This window comes from Anthonomus grandis, chromosome 11, assembly GCF_022605725.1.
Source record: "Anthonomus grandis grandis chromosome 11, icAntGran1.3, whole genome shotgun sequence".
NCBI lineage: Eukaryota > Metazoa > Arthropoda > Insecta > Coleoptera > Curculionidae > Anthonomus > Anthonomus grandis.
Genome location: NC_065556.1, coordinates 5,394,925 through 5,411,439, shown reverse-complemented (window position 1 = coordinate 5,411,439; position 16,515 = coordinate 5,394,925). Strand labels below are relative to the sequence as shown.

Below are 16,515 nucleotides of genomic sequence, written 5' to 3'. Positions count from 1 at the left end.
GAATTTTGTGAAACCATGATGGAAAAGACAAACGAAAACGAATATTTTTCAAAAAATATTTTGTTTTCTGATGAATCTTCTTTTCCATTACATGGCAAACACAATCCTTCCATTGTTCGTTATTGGTCTCAGGAAAACGAGCACAGAAGTTTTCAGTTTCATACCCAGTATCCTCAGAAATTGCATGTTTGGGCAGGTATCTTGGGCGACAATGTTATAGGGCCATTTTTTATTGATGGCACTTTAAAGTACCTTTAGTTGCTGCAAAACCAAGTTCTTCCTGCCATTTAAATCCTACCTGATGTAGACCTGGGATCGGTTTATTTTCAGCAAGATGGCTGTCCTGCTCATAACGCGGCTAGGGTAAAAGGATTTTTAACAAATACTTTTCCTAACCGCCTTATTAGTGGGACTGGCGATATTAAATGACCTCCTAGATCTCCAGGTTTGTCTCCAAATGACTTTTATCTGTAGGGTTACCTTAAGCAGACCATTTATAAGCATGAATTTAGTAGGCCAACAAATTTGGACGAGTTACGAAATAAAATTGTCGAAGATGCCAATTCCATTTTACCTGAAACTCTTTTGGAGGTGCGAAATAGCTTTTACGATAGGTTAAGTTTTTGTTTAACGAAAGTAGGCGGTTTATTTGAGCCTTTTATTTAAAAAATGATATGTTGCTAAGTTTCTTTATTAGAGTTTTATTTTTGATTTTTTATTATATTTTTATCAAAGTTGATATTTTATTTTTTATTAGAATAACGCTTTAATTTTCATTATGCAAAACACAGCATATTAAACATTTTAAGATTACAATTCTATACGGGTTTTACACATTGTCATGTTTGTAAAACCCGCATTAGAATAAATATTTTAAAAATGCCTAGATTTTCGCGTAATATTTGGGGACGTTTTGTCGCCAAACTAGGCAGCTGCCACGAAAGTCAGATGTTTACTAATCCCGTCCTCGGGCCGGCCGGGGCGGTGCTCTGTCGCAGGCACTCGTACACGCGCGACGTTGCAAAATTTCACCTCTATGCGGTTTCCTATCAGTAACGAACGAAATCACGATCTGTATATATAAATACTGCAATATATAAAGTTCTATCTACAAGAACCAACAAGAAAGAAGTTGCTACAAGCAAGAAAGGAAAATACTTTTGGCGAAATAAGACATTAGATCTGGGGTAAAAATTTATTACAAGAGGAAAAAGGTAACCGAAAGTTAAAATCCCCGGTAGTTAGCAAAATAGTGCAAATTATAAATTTATCGCAAAACTTTGAGTAAGTTCTTATATAGAACTTACTAATAATAATTACGATACGAAAAAAATGCCTGTATTTGATAAGAGTAAACTCATGTACATTTATGTAAAAATATAGTTTTATAAGAAAAATACAAATTAAATGAAATATCTTGTCTACTATGTTTGCATTTTCCAATTTTATATTGAGTTTAATTACTTATAGACTTATTGAATAGAAACATATCATTCATATTTTCTCCAAGAGACCACACAAAAAACAAAACAAAATTAAAAATGACAAGTCAGGGTCTTAATAAACATAGTGTATATAATTTTTAAAAAGCTACACGGAGCATCATCAGGCCTAGAGATACACCTACCCAGATCACATTACAACCAACAACAATAGATCGTATGTCTAGGCCTGATGATGCTCCGATAGGAGCGAAACACGTGTAGGTTTTTAAAAATTATATAAATATTTAATGAGACCCTGACTTTGAGTTTTTACTTTTGTTTTGACGTATTAAATATCTTACGCCTTAAAATTTACAAATAAAGTTCGATATAGCCTAAAAAAAAAAAGTTTTATTTGAAAAATGTTTAAACAAAACTTTTTATGTATGCTTTATTTTTTTAGGTATTCATTATACATACAATTATTTATACATAAATTAATTTTTTCGTGTATAGTGGTGTAATAGTCGCAGCGCATCGTCAGTGTTGTTAATCAAGTTAAAAAACTCTTTTTTTACGTAAAAGCAAGTGTGGTAATGAGAAACATTTGCGTAATATTGGGGCATATAGTGTGGATGGACCCAAAGTATTGGAACACCGTATTGAAGTTGTGAGTGTAAATGTGTCTGAATATTCTCTAGAAGAAGATTCTCTATCAAGAAATTATTGCAAAGATTGAAAAACAAAACAATTTTCAGGAAAATCCCAACGAGAAAATAAAAATTATTAGGTAGTCAAATATGGTGAACAAATATTTAATTTGATTATGAAGTGGATGCCATTACTTATGGAGTTGTTATTGAAAAGGGGAAAATAAACATTGGTGGGAACCGATGTTTAGTGTATAATGAGCATGAAATAGAAAGTGCTTTAGGTGTTGTTGCTATGGTCATTTACTGAACGATTGTAAGGAGAACGAAGTATGTGCTAAAATTGTGGAAATCACGATTTTAAGGAGTGTAACGTAAATACTACTAAATGTGTAAACTGTGTTGTATCTAATGGAAAGTACGGTCCTAGTTTAAACGTCAATCATGTTTTTTAAAAGTTAGTAAGTGTGAATCATACAAGAGAATAGAAGACATCCAAAGAAGTAAGTACATTAAGTAGCAATTAGATTTAAATATTTTAATTCATACCAGTATCATAAACTTCAACTGCTAGGGTTATACCAACAACCGCGATAATATTGTTTTATTAATTAATGACAAACATCGTACTTTTAAGGGAGACTCATGTAATATCCGATATAGAACTGTGCAAGCTGAATGTTGAATTATACAAATTGGAAAAATGTACTAGTAACAACAGTAGAATAGGGGGAGTTATGGCATTCATAAGATATGAGATATGACATTAGGCATAAGCTTAGGACTTCGCGTGTTGATAGTTATGTTTGGTTATTGTCTTTTGAAGTGTCTATATCTCGTATTAGGTACTAGCTTTCTATCTTGTATCACCCACCTAATAACGAGGATGCTAAATTTATAGATTTTCTTAACGAATATCTGAATAAAGTTGGTAATTTTAACGGGACGAATATATTTTTTTTATATTTGTCAGGATTTCAATTTTGATTTGCTCAAAGACACATTTTATGCCAATAAAATAAATAATATTGTCTACACAAAAGGTTTTACATAAATTGTTTAAGCGCCGACCAAAATAGTTCCTAAAAATCAGACATTAATCGATTTTAGTGCCACTGATGACAATTTTGTGAAATTTAGTCGAATTTCAACAAAAAGAACAAGCTGTCGATATTATAAAGCATCAAAGAACTTTTGAAAACTATGAGTGTGATCAACTACAAAAAGAGCTGCTTGATATTAACTAGAATGAACATATCTTTGACGTGAATTTATTGGCTAGTTCCTTTATTACTGACATTACAATAATTTAGATCGAATGAGCCCTGAGGTGAGAATTATTCAAAAACAGAATAAATTGATGCTGGAAAGGAATATTTTATATAAAAGGGCTGTTATGGATAAAAGTGAGGATGTTTGGGATGAGTATTATATAAAAATAAATTTCGTTGTACATAAACTTAGAGTAGAAAAAGAAAAAGTTCTATGGGATGTATCTTATGCTACTGGTAATTGTCTGTTAAATAAAATTAAGACGTCTTTAAGCAATGGGGTTTTTCCTGAATCATGGAAACTGTCTACTGTTTTACCTATACCTAAAATTCAAAACATAATTCTTCTTAATAAGTATCGAATAATTAACACTGTGTCTGTATATCAGAACCTCCTTGAAGTTTGTGCTAAAGAGAAACTTTAAAAGTTTTGTGCTCAAAATTCAATATTAGTTCCTAATCAGTCCAACGCAAAAATCATTTACGTGAATCTGTGGTTGTTGATATATGTAATGATTTTCTTAAAGCCCTTGAGTGATAATTTTGTATTGACGGTAGTTTTGAATTTCAAGAGAGCATTTAAAACTATTGTTAGGAAAATCTCAATTAGAAAGCTAGAACAATGAGGAATTAGGGGTACTGTTTTGAAGTGGTTTAAGTCATATTTATCAAATAGAGTCCAACGTGTTAAGTTTACGAATTGTTTGTATGATGTTATATGTGTAACCTTTGGTGTATAACAGAGAACAGTGTTGGGGCCATTATTATTTCTATACAGGGTGTTTGGCGGAGGGTTAGCCAAACTTGGTGGGCATATGTATTAACTTTTTGAGCTCAAAACGAATTATTTCGGTATTATTTGTACTTGATATTGATTTTTTTAAATTCAGGATACATTACAGACTAAATACAAATGTAAAAAAAAGTGAAAAATATGCTGAAAAAATTATATATTTATGGAAAAAAGTTATAATTTTTTGAAAATCCTGAATACAAATACAAAATCAATGATATAAAAAAACCCGAGACTTTTAGAACACAAGTTTATTAAGAAAATATCTTCTATCTGAGCCTATCTATATGCCCACCAAGTTTGGCTAACCCTCCGCCAAACACCCTGTATATTAATGATATATTTAAAGTGCTCGAAAAAATGTAAAATTGTATTATATGCGGATGACACAATGATTAATTTGTATAATTAGAAAAAATCTCCATGAATTATCCATCATTCTTAATAGTGAACTTAACAACCCAGTTGACTGGCTCTGTAAAAATAGTTTAAGTTTAAACACAAATAAGTCAAAATTTTGTGTATTTATTAAAAAATCAAAAAAATAATCAGGAAAACATTGATAATGTGTAGAGAACTGTAAATAGGGAAAATATTGCTTACGAAAAAAAAAATTTAATATCTTGGGATAATTTTAGATGCCCACTTAAATTATCATGCACATACAGACTACATAATGCGAACATTCTCAAAAATAGTTGTTTTTTTACCAAGAATCGGAAGTAATCTGTCCATGCACACAAAATTGATGTTATATAATACCATTTCCCTCCCACATTTGTAGTTTTGCTCAACATTGCTTTCAATTTACCCTAATATAGGATTAACCAATTAGAAATAATCCAAAACAGAGCTATGAGACTGATCTTAAAATGTAATCATAATACTCCTATGAAATCTATGTTAAGTGTCCTAAATATGCTGTCTGTCAACCAAAGAATTATGTTTAGTGTCTATTTGATTTTTTTTAAGTTAACATAACATCGTTTACCTACCTACATCTGAAATAAAGTAATTTTGGAAGATGTAAATAATAATGATACAAGAAATCGTACAAATTGTATACTAACAGACAGATATAACACAAATCATTTGCTCAACTCTGTCCTGTACAGAGGCTTAACAAAATTCAATACATTACCTGTGATCATTAAACCCTGTGATAATTTAACACAATTGAAGATGCTTTTGAGCAGATTTATTTTAGATAGGTTGTAAGTTATGTTAATTAGCTTTACATTATGTTAATTGTATTTTTAACTTTTTTTATTAGTTTATGTTTAGTTTTAGATATTAGTATTCTGCTTACAAATAGTTCAGAACTTTAAGTTTTCTCATATATAAGTGGCCTTATACTTTTTACAATTGTTGTGTATATTTTTTTGTACATTTGATGCCAAATAAAATACTTATTACAGCATTTTTACATATTTCGCATCCGAGTTAAAGCAATTTATGCTACTGTTAATCATAAAACTTCTTATTTTGTTATTCGTGTGGACAATTGGATAGGTGATTACGAAAAGATAGACATTTTACTAATTCTTCTTTAGAAGTGTTAATAATAAGTGGAATTGAAAACATTGATAGGAGCTCTTGTATGACAGAAGAAGAAAAAGGTACAAGTAACTAATGTCATTTTTATGGAATTGCCTTTTTACGACTCTACGAGTTGTAGTAGTTTAAAAATGAAAATTAATATAACTATTCGGCAGCTTAAAGAGGTCAAAGATGATTAAAATGAATAACTTAAAAACACTTACCGTTTTCCTAATTCCAATAGCCGTCCTCGTAGTTAAGAGTCTCTGTAAAGAAATATATCATTGTAAATTAGCTGTAACTAATTAAAAATCTATATAAATATCTTAAAATATCAACTTTACATAATAATAAAACATTATTATGAAGCGATGAATAACCCAAAGGTACACGCCATCAAATTAGGCAGATCATTTAAAATATAATTTTTATCGGCAGCATGACTCCACAAACTTACATCTTCTCACATGCCTTTATTCAGACAGTGTGATGGCTTCAAGATCACGTTTTCTCTCAATATAAAAAATTAAAAAATCGTAAAAAAACTTCTAGTTTTATGCCGGTAGATAAATGTGCATAGGATTAACTAGAAAATCAAAATAATAACATGAAATTCCATAAAAGTGCGGTGAGAAAGAAATAATAATTTCGATAAAACAGTTTAGTATAATATAATTCCGGACTGTTCTGAATTAACATTACTCTGGCTAAAAAACTAGCACGGATTACAAAGATTGAAAATCAATCACGTCGCGGTATGCTGATAAAGTGTTTTGCGAGTTTCACAGCAATTAATATTTTACTGAATTATAATTCTGTGATTAGCATATTAAGCATGAAGGTTTTTGTTGCAACTTTGTATATAATAGATATTTCGAATCATAACATTTTAAGTACTGTTACTAGATACTTTTGTGTCAATGTGCAAGTATTACATATTTTTGTACATTCAATTATTTTATTAAATGACATGATAGAGTTTGTATTTTATTATACAATTTAAAATATAGTTTATATAGACTCGGTAGGTTAAGTATTTCTAGTTTTAGAAATGACCATCATAAAGTATAACTGCCATCTCAAATTTTAAAATTGCCTTTTCTTTAAATTTCGCTAAAATAGCTAAAAATTTTTTTTACTTTTTTTAAAAGAAACAGTTTACGAATCATTTTTGTAAAAAAAATCAGATTTTTCACATGGAATAACCTGCTTTAACTTCTTATCGGTTTCACTGATTTTAACAAATTTGGTATGGTTTAAAAGAAGGATTCCTTCGGCAATAATAATCGACCAAAATTGTGTCCTGGTAATCCCTTTCAGAAGCGCTTTGCTTTGTTGTGCAGGTTTGAGATTGTGTGTTTTTCCGCATTAATTGATAACCTAACATAACTACTAACATTTACTTGTAATATAACCTCAGAAACTCCAGCTATATCAAAATTATGTTAAAATCATTAATTGTGTCTAAAATAAATCCTACACAGGAAGAGTCAATTAATCACACCAATGACAAAAAAGTTAGTAAAACATAACCTCACAAAATCGATGGTATAATTCAAAAAGGATCAACAGACCAAATGTCATAAAACTTAGAGTTATTTACACCAAATTATAAAGGAAGTCGAAATCTATGATATAGCAGAAAGCCGAACGTCTGTGAACTAATTTAAGGTTTTGAATGTGAAAATTGTTCTTTTTATTGGGACGAACAAGCACTAGATTATATACCAAAGGGTCTAACGGTTTTCATTATTTCGTCAAAAAGACTAACGTACAATACAAGTTGCCGCGCATTTTTAGTCTGTTGTTTACAGTTTATTGAAAAACGTGTCTTGTGGATGGTGTGTTGATGTTTTTTTGCTTAACTAGCATATTAAATGGAACTTTTTTATTAGAAGTTTACGCAAGTGTTATATATGAGTTTATAAAATAAATTAGCTGCAATTCAAAATGAGTTCTCGAGGCAAAAAATGTGTAAATGGCCATGGAGTTAAGATGCAACGAAAAATATGACGATAATGCCGACAGTTCTACAATGGATGTTAATATTTTAATGGAGATGGATGCAATAGATATTGCTCAAGATATCATGTCCCTAGTATTTCTTGATGATAGTCAGGTAACAATATAAATAATATCCACTAAGTAGCTGTATAGTCTAACTAGATATAGTTTGGTTATTCTTGGGAATCGGTCTGTTTAAATTAATAAATAAAAATCCTTTATTTGAATTAAAGAACCTCTATATTTCGCTACTAATTTGTAACTTCTTTAGGAGAACAGCTAAAATACAAAGATAAATAATACACACAATTAAAATGTCCAAATATTCCAACAATTAAAATAACATCACAATTAAAACGAAAAAACGAATATAATTTTATTATATAATAATAATAACCAAAATTACCCGTTATCGGGAATCTTTCCCGATAACTTCTGTTTAAAACAAGTGTATCAAATACTTTAGCGGAAACAAATGGAGGACTCATCTTTAGAAGACTTAACTTAGGACTTGAATGTATTTTTTTAATAAATAAAAATATTATAGCATTTTGAAAAGAAAGTTTAAGGATATTAATAAAGTAAAAAAGCGAATGTCCATAAGATATGGTAAAAGAGCGTACATCCAGATAAACGAGACGCAATATTTTCTTGTTTTAAGGCAAAACAATGAACCACCATAAAATAATAAGTATATCTGGGCTAATTATAAATTTTAATTTATTAGCTTTATGGAATTACATTTCATTACTAACCTCCATATTCCCAAATCCCTATATATTTTTTTTTAAATTAATTTTATATGTTAAACTAAAAACTCGTTATTTTTCAAAATGCGGTTTCTGGTCTGTTTGTCCTTTTGGAATTATACCATCGAAATCATGCCCTAGCCAACCATCCTCTGATCTTAAAAATTTAATAAAACTTTTCTGTAGGATTTTTTATCAGTTCTAAAACCACTATGCGAATAATTGGCTTGGCTTATTCCTAGCCTATTTCTTTGGCCATCAAGGCAAACATTTAACACAAGAATTTTTAGATGTTGCCTTTTGGAATGATTCTGTTTATAATTGCGCACATATTAAAACTTAATGAATATCCCTAGGTTTCCCGATAACCTACCTTCATTTACATCTTGTTGACCTACCTTGATTTATATCTCTGAAAAGCGATTAAGTATATCATTGCAAGAATTATGTATACCATCTAAAATAACCCAGAAGCTGAAATTGAGACTGCTGTTCTTTCAACTCATTAGCGTCTGCAGATGTGCATCCAATATAACGGAGGCCATTTTGAACACGTGAGTGAAGATCAATTTCTTTTTTGTCACGGGCTTTATTAAAAAAAGAAATTTTCCTTAGAGCCATAGAGCATATCATAAAAGAAACTTAGTAAACTTACTATAATATACCCTCGATTATACCTATAATACTAAAGTGACTTCAGTATTATAGTTAGAAGTTCAGAATGCGTTTAATCCCTTTGGAGCAACATCAATATTCTGATGATATAATTTTTTTAATGATATATATTTTTTAGGCTCATAATTGCCTCCTTCTCATCAACTTATTTATTTTGTAGCTAAATTTTTAATAGTTTTAGGAAATTTACTGCGCGATTAATCCCATCTCTTTTTCCCATTTTTTGAGGTTTTGGAATCAGATTTTAAAAAACGATTTTCACTAGCTTCTTGTAATGTTAACTGGCTACTTTTTCATTAGGAATGACTTATACCATTCGATTTGCACTAGGTTTTTGGATCATGGTATCAAAATACTCTGGCGGAAAAGAATTTAACTGTATTTTTATTGCCCAAGGAAGACTCTTTTCAGCGATACCAAATTTGTTAAAATCGGTCATAACGTTAGGATTTTAAAGCAGGTTATTACAAAAATAATTAGACCCAACCTAAGCCACCATCATATTTATTTTTAAAATAACTGATTTTTTTTTACAAAAATGATAAATAAACTGGTTCTCTTAAAATGCGAAAAAAAAATTAGTTAAAATTCAAAATTTAAAGACAATGCAATTTTCAAATTTAATATGAAAGTTATGCCCTCTAGTGGTCATTTTTCGAACTTAAAAATATTTTCCAGTGATTCTTGATACCCGATTTACCCAATAATTTTTTTTACTCCTAAGTCATACGACGAACGGTTTCCGAGATATGGCCGAGAAACAGTCTCATTAGGTCACCCGGTATTATATTTTTTTTTTAAGAGGCAGATTTGGATAACAGAAATTTAAATAAATAATAAAAAACAAGTAACTAAAATCGCCAAACCTGTGTTGGCGAGAAAATTGGAATTTAAATATATGATTATCATCTTTATATAAAGAGTGGGTTCAATCAATGCTTCTTTTACTCTTGAATATTTTGAGACTTATATAATGCTGGTTTTGTACGAAAAAATCATAAAGAATGGTATCATAACTCTTATTGAATTTATTTTGTTTCTGTATGGACTTTGTTGTAAAAACCACAACACTGTCAAAGTCAGAATTAAATATTTGCACCAAATACGCTATTCACTAATAATTACGAATCGCGCTTAACGATTATGTAAGCAGCTCCAGAGGCGAAGGAAGTCGTTGATAGCTCCTTATCTCTCACACTGTCGATGCACTCGATCTCTGTATAAGAAATATTTCTCGGAATTTCTAAAAATAGTAAAAAGTTTAAATATTGGCTTTTTTACTTGCAGTTTTTTTCTGTATTCCAAGTGTTGTTAAAAGTAGAAGTCATTTTAGTATTAGAAGTTTGCTGTACCCTTAAATGTAAGTGTTGGTTAAATAAGTGTAAAGTATGATGTAGTGCTGTGTCAAAAAAACGGATCTCTTTTACAACATTAAAGGGATGTAAAGAAGTAACCCTTATGTGTGTTTTAGTGTAACTTTTGCCTTTCCTGGGATGATATTCAACCTATGGTTGTGGTCCTTTGAAGTCAATAGTCGAATCAGTTACGTGGTTCTACGTGGTGTAACATTAAGTGTTGTACTCCCCTTAGATGTTGGATTTGGGATTGGATTCAGGATTGGATTCAGGAAAACCCTACCCCTCCAGACTGTTTGATAGCCTTAATGTCAATACTCTTTAGTATTCTAATGCTGACGCCAAACCTGAGAGAGAAGCAATTTAATCAATTTTGATGCATGGGCAATTTTGGATTGTCTATAAAATTCTCGAAAGTAAATGGAAAACTATTGTAAATTTGAAACGGTTTTTCCATTTTGCTTAAAAAGACCCCAAAATGATTTTAAACAAGCAACAAATAAGTCTCGGTATCAAAACTCATACGAAAACTTAACGTCAACGATTAAAACGGTTACAATTAACATAAACTTATGATAGTTATGGCGTTTCAAAAGTAATCAAGTAGTTAAAAAATTAATTGAAAAATCTAAATTTCATATTTTTTTAAGAATTCTTATTGCTTTAAAAAATTAAAAAACCAAAGACCAAAATTCGTTATCAAATAGATACTTATTTAATTCATTAAAGGTATGCGATCTTTTCACGAACGAAAACGGTCTTTTGGCTAAACGCTTGCATGTTCAGAAACATCCAAATCGCAGGGCACCTTTTCACCGGATATTTGCGAGAATTCATCAGCGCTTAAGAAACACCCGGAAACCACTACCCTGGTCGTAATTTGACGGTACGTACACCTGATGTTCAGGGGTGCATTTTAGCACAAGTAGAGGAAGATTCGGGAATATATGTAAGTAGAATTGCTCGAAAAAACGTAAGTCGCCATTTTGTACAGATAACTCTTTATACTTAACTCCGATATTCATATCACATCCAAAGTGTACAAGCTCTTGCTCCGGAAGACTATCCCGCTATCTAGCGAGTCATCTGCTGTGGTTGATTTTTTAATTTTTTTTCTGTGATGAAATCTTTTAGTTTTTAATAATAAGTAATTTCCAATTACAATAATACACATCACTAGTCCGATGAAATTCATGATGCTATTGTGGAATGTCGATACCAAATCCGATTCTTAGTTGTTTAGGTCGTAGTTTATGACGATAGACTTATTGGGCCATTTTTTCTACCTCTAAGGTTAATTTTACACCTTTTGAAGAGTCACTTATTTCTTAATAATAAACGTTTTAGGCTAAATGGTCAAAGTTACCTTAATTTTCTAATACATGATCCACCAGCACTTTTAGAGGAAGTTACTAAAGCACAGAGGCAAATCATGTATTTTATGCATGATGGTACATAAGCTCATTTTCGGCAAGCGGTGAGTAATCATAAGAGCCAAGTTTTTAAGAGGCGTTGGATAGGACATGGTGGTCCACAAGCTTGGCCAGCAAGATCACCAGATCTTAAACTATTAGATTTTCCTTTGTAGGTCTACTTGAAAACATTGGTTTACTCAGTGCCGAGTAATACTGAGCAAAGCAAGTAAGAGCAAATACGGCAACGCAATATTGACTCTTCCAATCAAATTCGTACAACACCAGGCATATTCGACAGTGTACGCAGATCCTGGAGAAGAAGAGCAGATGATAAATGGTGGTTACTTTGAACATTTACTATAAACGAATTAAGAAATGCATTAGTTTAATAAGGAATTTTGATAATTGGTTTATTTTGCTTTTTAAAGCAATACGATAAAAAAGAAAGGAAAAAAAGAAGATAAAAAAGAAGAAATTTGATTTCTTAATTAATTAATTAATAACTACTTGCTTACTTTTTAAACCCGATAACTTTCACAAGTTTATAATTTTTCAGTAACAATTTTTCAGTATTACCAATTGACTCATAGACAAAAATTTATAGCCGCGGATTTTTTTTCGAAATCCTATCTCGTTTTTTTAAGCCAATAATTTCAAAAAAACCGTTCTTTAAATTCACCTTTTCAGTGCCCCTAGCTCCCTTAATATATTTTAGTATTTTTAGTTTATAGTATTTTCCGCCCTATACTTATATACTTATATAAACCCTATACCTATATAAACTTTTTTTACTATTTATACTTTCCGATTTTTTCTACACCATTTTAATGACACCTTATAGGACAACATTTACTCTTACCGACTTTGCGCAAGATCTATATTTAACTCTTAACCCGCCATGTGGCGTCTGATCTGGCCTATTTAATAAATTAAATTGACTGTATTTCTTAAAACGGATCGCGCCCAAAACTTGTCACCCCACCTAATCCTTCTACTGTTGGTCCATTATAATATCGCCTGACTGGCATTGTTTTATACCCGTGTGCAAATAAACTATTTCGGTCAGTTAATTTAGCATAATCTCCTAGACGCCACATGTTCGTTTGTGTTAGAAACATCGTATGATCTGGTATGGTCAGTCCGTCGAAAAGAATTCGTTTTGAGAATAATAAGTTTGAAGAAACTGTTCTACAGTGGTATAATGAAGTTGATAGTGATGGGAGTGATGTTGACAGTGCCCCAGAAGATGAAGTTATTGAATCTGAACGCGACACGGCTTCTGATTTTTCTGAAGAAGACTGTAATGAAAGTGATTATGATGAAGACAAAAATACTACTGATTCTTAAGTTATGGAAGGAGAAAAGAAATATTTTTACGGAAAAAACCGTTTCAGGTGGTGCACTAGTGAGTTAGTTCCTTCGCCGCGCGTAAGAAAACACAACATAGTTGTTCTGTTCTTGTCGTCACCTCAATTTCACTTTATTGATTAGTTTAATACTTAATTTAATTTAGTTTAGTTCTATAAGTTATATTTTTAAGTGCATTCAAAGTATCGCTTCTTGCTGTTAATATTTTTTTTTGTTTTACATAATGAATGTTGAGATTTGCCTTATTTCCTCGCCTCTTCCTACATATTTCCTTACTTGCTATTCTTTACTTTTACTACAAACCTGTTACATACCCAAATAATACGTCACACGCAAGTACCGAAAAGACTGACGCGGGGAATCGAGGTGAAAAACACTCGGTACTAGATCGTCTTACTGTTAATAACCATTTTTTACGACCAGTGTTCGCGCGGCCTTCCGCAAAAACCTCCTGTGTTATGCTGATCCTGACTGACCCCTAGGTAGGTCTTTTTACTTTTAATTTAATTCAATTACTTTTATATTTTTCGTGCTAAGTCAGCAGGCTGTGGTGTAAAACCGTCCAAAGGTACATGAACCATCGCAACCTATAAATTTAACAGTCTATAGGGCCTCAATTGATTAGAACCCTTTTCTAATCAATGGCACCCTATTAAACAATAGTACTGAAGGTTCCAACTGTAAAAGGAAGAGCTCGCGACCTAGGTAACAGCGCAAGTCCTATCTCGGTATGGAACCTATTTTTCTCCGACGATACTTTAGAACAGATAATTAAATTATATGGACAAATCACTAACTCTTCCAAATACGTTCAAACTACAAGGATAAAAAAAGTATCAGCAACGTAAAAGACTTACGATAAAATCGAATTGAAAGCTTTCCTAGGTTTGTTAATTTACACATCGGCATTCAAATTGAACTATGAAAATATAAAAACAATTTTTGCTACCGATGGATCGGGCAGAGAGATATTCTGGGCAGTAATGAGCCAAAATAGATACAATTCTATTAGCTGCTCTAAAATTTGATAACCCTGAGACAATATCTGAAATTTTTACGAAGTTCATTAAAAACTGTCAAGACTGTTATGGTATGGGAGAATCAATGACAATTGATGAGATGCTCGTTAGTTTTAGGGAAAGAACTCATTTCAAAATGTACATGCCTGCCAAGCCCTGTAAATATGGCATAAAGGTTTATGTGTCTTACTGATGCTAGGACGAGTTATCTTTGTTGTGCTTATATTTACTGTGGGAAAGGATCCGATAGATTTGGACTAAATGCAGAAGAACAGAACTTTTCTAAGCCGACCCAGGCTGTTATATGCCTCGCTAAACCTTTTTTTGGAAACAATCGGAATATAACAGCTGATAATTGGTTTACCTCCATGGAGCTTGTAGATATTTTGCTCACAAATATACTTACCCACGTCGGAACAGTTAGGAAAAATAAAAAAGAAATTCCAACGGAGTTCTTGCCAAACAAAAAGAGAAAATTAAGATCATTATTATACGGATTTCGAGAAGAGGTCATCATGGTTTCCCATGTGAGTAAGCGTGGAAAATCGACAGTCTTAGTTTCTTCTATGCATGATAATTTACTGATCCGGAAACACAAAAGCCAAAAATCATTGCCTATTATATTTGATACAAGGGAGGTATAGATACAATTGACGAAAAGTGTTCTAAAAGTTCTTCATAGATGGCCGCTTGCGATATTCTTCCGTATACTTGACATTTCTGTAATAAATTCATATATTTTACATCAATGTTTTAAGAACAACGTAGCAGTTCGGGAAAAATAAGTGTTTGCAAAAGAAGTAGCAGCTGACTTAGTTCGGGAAAACACGGAGAGGCGCCAGAAAAATCCTCAAGTACCTCGCGATATACGCAGCACTATAAGTAGAATTTTGGGAATACCGGAAGTAGATCAACTACCAGCAGAATAGGATCTAGTGCTTCAAAAACGCAAGGGATGTTGCTTATGTCCACGAGAAAAACACCGTATGATAAAATATTTATGCGTGCAGTGTAAACGTGTAATTTGCTTACAATGTTCGAAACCATTATGTGATATGGTGTATAAACAAACGAAATATTTAGCTCTTGCAACAAGGCAACTTGGTTAAGTTTTAATTGATTTTTAAGTTGGATTATATAATATTCTACTTTTTCAAGAAAGTTGTCCAAAAATATTACGATATTTTCACTTTTTTTTGTATAAGCCAAATTTAAATTTTATTATATTTTATTAAAGTATCGTTATTTTTAGTAGAAGTAAGCTCATTTGTCTACTACAAAATTCCAAAAATAAAGTTAAAAAAAAAGTCCTTTTGTTTATTTTTAATAAGTAGTCTGTCAGACGACACATGGCTCTTTTTGCAAAAAATTCTGACATGGTGGGTTAAGGGTTAAAATATCCTGATAATGAATGTTTATGTCTAAACTACGGATATATAAAAAACATTTAATTTATTCAAGGTGGCAGTAGACATTGATATAAAGGGCAAGCGTCTCGATGCACACTTTGGCCACATTAAATTATACAACTATTTATTTGGATAGTTAAATTACCCAAGAACAATGCAGGACATACCCACCACAGAGGAACCAACAACAGTCGAACCTACTACAGAAAATTTTTATAAATACATATTGTTTTATGAATATCGCTTTTTGATTTAAAATACATACAACAAGTAAACATTATTAAAAATGGTCTGGACTGTCCATCATTCATCTTTCACCATTTGTCATTTCTTGCACCCCCTTCTAGCATCCAGACCATAATTAATTTTTATGAGAAAATTCTAACATTGATTATATTAATTCTTAGCGCACACTCGTGCAGTATTGTTGCTCTTTTTTTAATAATTTATTTAGTTTGATGATTTCTTTTGTTGTTTTGACTCGTTATGAAAAATAAGTTACTTTTAAATTTAAATTATTTCATTTTAATTACTTCACAATCAACAAAATTATCTATATTATTGCTAGTGTATATCGCAGCCCATAAGCTGATATAAATATTTTCCTCAAACTTAGAAACGTTAGAAAAAAACTTAGTGAATTCATATTAGTTAAAACTAAAATACGTCGAGCATTAAATTAAATTTTAGTGTATTTAATCTTTTTATTTCTCTATTAAAAAATGAGACCTGCATAGAAAGATAGAGACTGGTAAAGCGAAGAAAGCCCCAATTATTCAAACATGTGTTAATGCCTGTTCTTAAACAAGCCAGGTCTTAATAATCTCCCTTAGTCTCGCGTCTA

At 31.3% G+C, this 16,515-nt stretch overlaps 1 protein-coding gene across 1 annotated transcript in view; it reads right to left on the bottom strand.

The window, feature by feature from the left end:
* LOC126742453 (uncharacterized) overlaps nucleotides 1–16,515 on the bottom strand; it is a 1,408,556-nt gene that overhangs the window by 1,164,182 nt on the left and 227,859 nt on the right. The window contains exon 2 of the mRNA XM_050449100.1: nucleotides 5,902–5,943. The gene's annotated coding sequence lies outside the window, so the exon portion shown is untranslated. The remainder of the gene's footprint in view (nucleotides 1–5,901; nucleotides 5,944–16,515) is intronic.